Here is a 4,429-nt window from a genome sequence, read left to right on the forward strand (position 1 = left end):
TCAGACAACCTCTCTGGTCCAGATATGCCCTCACTTCCCTGTGTAATCACCTATTGCTATGGAGATGGACTAAGGCCAGGTGAGAGATTCTGGAAATATGGGATTTTACCCACAGTTTGGGAGAAAGTTAACCAGCCACCAACACTCCTCTTAATTTAAGTCAGAATCATGGACAGGTCAGGTCCAAAAGAGGTCTTTAAAGACCTGGTTTAACTTCCACAGTTTACTTTTGGTTAAACTAAAACTCATAAAAGGGATGCAGCATATTAAAAATCATTGAGTTAAGAGGTGCTTTATGAAGGAGATTATTTTTAAATAAATAGTCTCGTATTCTGAAGGTATCTACTGATAAGGTGATATTATTATCTGTCTTAAAAATATGAAATTATTCTTGTAGATATACAGGAGCCATACCTTCTTAGCTTTCTATAGAAATACTTGAAAATAGAGGAAATCATCTTTTCAAGTGATTCAGGCACATAGATTGCAGTTTTTGAGTCAGACACAACAGTAGATTTTATGTTTTAAAAAGTAAATGAAATGATAAGTCTTTTTCACAACTTTTTTTCCATCTTTCTAATAAACTGGATTGGGTACATTTATGTGCCTATTATTTTTTAAAGAATTTTGTGTTTTGTCTGAAATACCCAAGTATTTGTAAAACAAAATAATCTTCATTAAAAAATGTCTTTTTTTATTTTCCTGGTAATTCCTAATTATACCATTAATTTTCCACTTTTGGACTGAAAACACACTTAACAAATGACATTTGCACTGTATTTTTCAAATGTGATTTGATCTATTACCTGATAGAGATTCTCACAAAGCCCTGTGGATGAGATCAAGCAGAATTTTAGACTATCAGTGAGGAAAAAGAGGTTGAGAAAACTTAGTTACTATCAGTTCATGCAACAAGTTAAAGCATGAAGTAAAGACTAGACTATAATTAAAATTTTAACTTACAGTTCTTTACAATAAATCACAGGAATTTAATTTTGGGGATGCTAGAGCACTGAATTCTTTTAAATCATTGCAAATAATTTTAAAATCCTAAAATGCAATCATTAATTGAATGAGAAGGCTTATTTGACCGCTATGAATATCCCCTCTTAATTTTTCAGTAGAAAGGATACCAAACTGTCACTTTGCAGTGGTTGATGTTAACTCAGCACAGAGAAGACAAGTGATGTCTCTATAGCAACTTACTATGCTGATAGACAGTGACTGCAGTGGGGTCGGGGTGGGGAGGACTTGATAATATGGGTGAATGTTGAAACCTCAATGTCACTCATGTGAAACCTTCATAATATTGCATACCAATGATACTTTAATTTAAAAAAAGAATTTATGGTGTGATATGGTGGAATGGTCAACAGCTTGTTTCTCAATAGTTCTTCCTTAGCCTATCGATGATGCCTGAAATTCTACTTATAAAAAATGTATTTGTCAAAGGTTTAATAGCTATTACCATCTCTGACTTATTAATAAGCTGACTGCAGGTGATTAAAATCATAACAAGCAGGTTTCCAATGAAAATCACTGAGAATGAAAGAGAGAAATGAATGAGAATGAAAGAGAAAAGATGAGAATGAGAGAGAGAAAAGAAATGAAAGATATGGAGACAGTAATGTGGAAACTGAAAGGAACATACATTTTAGGTATGACTGTTTATGAAGAGTTGAACAATTTGTGTACATCAATTGGATAAAAGCTAGTTTATGCAAGTGGGTAAGGTATTATGTGAGACTCAACAATTTGTGTACATCGATTAGATAAAAGCTGGTTTATGCAAGTGGGTAAGGTATTATGTGAGACTCTAAGATCCAAGCAAAACCTACTATTATTATCCTCAAATGTGTTGATGAGTTTGAGATGATAATCTTTTGAAAAATACAGATAATCATATTTCTTTTATTATTCTTTTGGTTGACTATAAAATGTAATCCAGTTGTAAATTAAATATATTGATAGAGAAATATAACTGATTATGGCCAAGTATAAATGCCTTATGGTTTCAAATACATATGTTGATTTTTCTATTTATTACCTTTCTATATAGGACACATGACAGGTAATTTCTCACATATAACATTTTCCACATACTATACTTCATGTATTTGCACTTTTTGTATTTTTCACTCTGTTTCATTTCTGTGTATGTTTTTTCAATAATAAACAGTGAGAACAGCAAAGAGATATCTGATTTTTTTTCTAAAAATACCATTTCTGCAATTCCATAGAGGTATAATATCACTGTTCGATAATAGATGTTAATAGAATGGTTACATAAATATACTGTATTTTACAATGTTAGTCTTCATCTCAGGTACCTAAGATGTTTACCAGTAATGTTTTCAAGAAAATGATAAAAATACAAGCAGGAAAGCCTTCCTAAATAAAAATTAAATTTCTACTTTATATAACATTTGAACCCTTTCCACTGTAATCTGCCTCATACCAAGGAATGATAAGAATCACCATATTTAAATATATATATAACAAAAATTCACAATGTTTCTAATTTCAGGTAGCTACAAACTGCTCTGGATCATGGAAAATAGGAATAACATCACAGAATTCATTCTCTTAGGACTTTCTCAGAAAAAGGAGATAGAAATTCTGTTTTTTACTCTTCTATTTTGTTACATAGCGATTTTCATTGGAAACCTGCTTGTCATGATTTCAATCACCTGCAGTCAGCTTATTAATCAGCCTATGTATTTCTTCCTGACTTACCTCTCACTCTCAGACCTTTGCTACACTTCTACTGTGACCCCAAAATTAATCTTTGACTTGCTGGCAGAAAAGAAGACCATTCCCTACAATGGCTGCATGACACAGCTGTTTACCATGCACTTCTTTGGGGCATAGAGGTCTTCATCCTCACAGGGATGGCCTATGACCATTACGTGGCCATGTGCAAGCCCCTGCCTACGCAGTCATCATGAGCAGGCAGAGGTGTGACGTCCTGATCCCCACTTCCTGTGCTGGGGGATTCCTCCATTCCTTTGGTCAGTTTATTCTCGCCATCTTTTTACCCTACTGTGGCCCCAATGAGATAGACCACTACTTCTGCGATGTGTATCTGTGGATAAAATTGTAACATTTCCAGAATATCTCGCCTGGCCTTAGTATATCTGCATATCAATAGGCGTTCAGAGGTTGGAAAAAAGTATGGCTTTAGTACATTTGCATCTTTCCTCAGGGGTGGAGAAGTTTATCTCCATATCAATGGGTGAGTACCTGGGCAACCGAGGATTTATCTGTACCTGAGAGGTGAGGGGGAGGGCCGGTGTGGTTGCTGCTGGAACAGAGAAGAAAGATGGACTGGGACTGCAGTTTGTGAGGAATAAACGGGTTTTAAACTTTATTTCTCCCTTTGACTGATTTCGGTTTTTAGAAGTATTTTGCCCCGGGATTTCCTCTCCCTCGACCGACAGTATCCTTTGCTGAAACTAGCCTGCATGGACACAAGGAGAATCGGTCTCCTAGTCATTGCCAGTTCGGATGTGATGGGTCTGGTGACTTTTGTGGTCTTGCTGGTATCCCATGCTGTGATCCTGCATACAGTCAGGTCCTACTCTGCAGAGAATCGCCTCAAAGCTCTTTCTACGTGCAGTTCCCACATCACTGTGCTGGTCCATTTTTATGCTCCTTTACTCTTTATATTAGAACAGCAATTACTCTCCCAGAAGACAGTGTTTGCTCTTTTCTACCCCATCATTGCTCCCATGCTCAACCCTCTGATTTACACACTCAGGAACATGGACATGAAGAACACCATGAAGACACTGTGGTGCCGTGTACCAAAGTAAGGAAATAAACAGAAAGACATCACTGATTTTCACTATAGAGCTTGTGGAATATATGACTTTTCTGTCCCAAAACTAAAAATGCATAATGCTGTATCTCATACCTAGTGATTAGGACTAGCTAACTAGCTAATTAGGACTGGGGAGGAACTCAAAGTTCAATAGAAATTCTACTGATATGAAATATTTGCATATGAATTTGTTTTCAGGATGCTATAAAAGACATATTCAGTAAAAATTGGTTAGTATCATTGAGGTTTCCTGAAACAGATGGAGATGTAAAGAGAAAAATAACATAGTGTTGTGACTCAGTTTAAAATACCCACCAAGCAAAACTGAAAATATCATGTTTTAGAAATTTTTTTTAAATACCCTAACATACCTTCCTAGTTGCTCTTTATCTAATTCTTGATAGTTATCCCAAGACTGCTGAGTAAGGGTTGCACAGTGTACATGGCAGAGAACAACATTAGAGCAGAAAGGTGAAAGATCACCCTCTGGTGTACAACAAGTAGGGGCTTTGGGTCAGGTACCTAGGCAGACAGGAGCAGGTCCCACCCTGTCCTGGATGGGGTCCTCCTCCGTCCACCTACTCCCTTGTAACCAGATGACAGAAC

At 36.2% G+C, this 4,429-nt stretch overlaps 1 pseudogene; it reads left to right on the forward strand.

Moving 5' to 3' along the window:
• The first annotated feature begins 2,550 nt into the window (after window positions 1-2,550).
• LOC108401695 (olfactory receptor 4P4-like) lies at window positions 2,551-3,815 on the forward strand (annotated as a pseudogene).
• The last annotated feature ends 614 nt before the right edge of the window (window positions 3,816-4,429 follow it).

Source organism: Manis javanica, chromosome 15 (genome assembly GCF_040802235.1).
Source record: "Manis javanica isolate MJ-LG chromosome 15, MJ_LKY, whole genome shotgun sequence".
Lineage (NCBI taxonomy): Eukaryota > Metazoa > Chordata > Mammalia > Pholidota > Manidae > Manis > Manis javanica.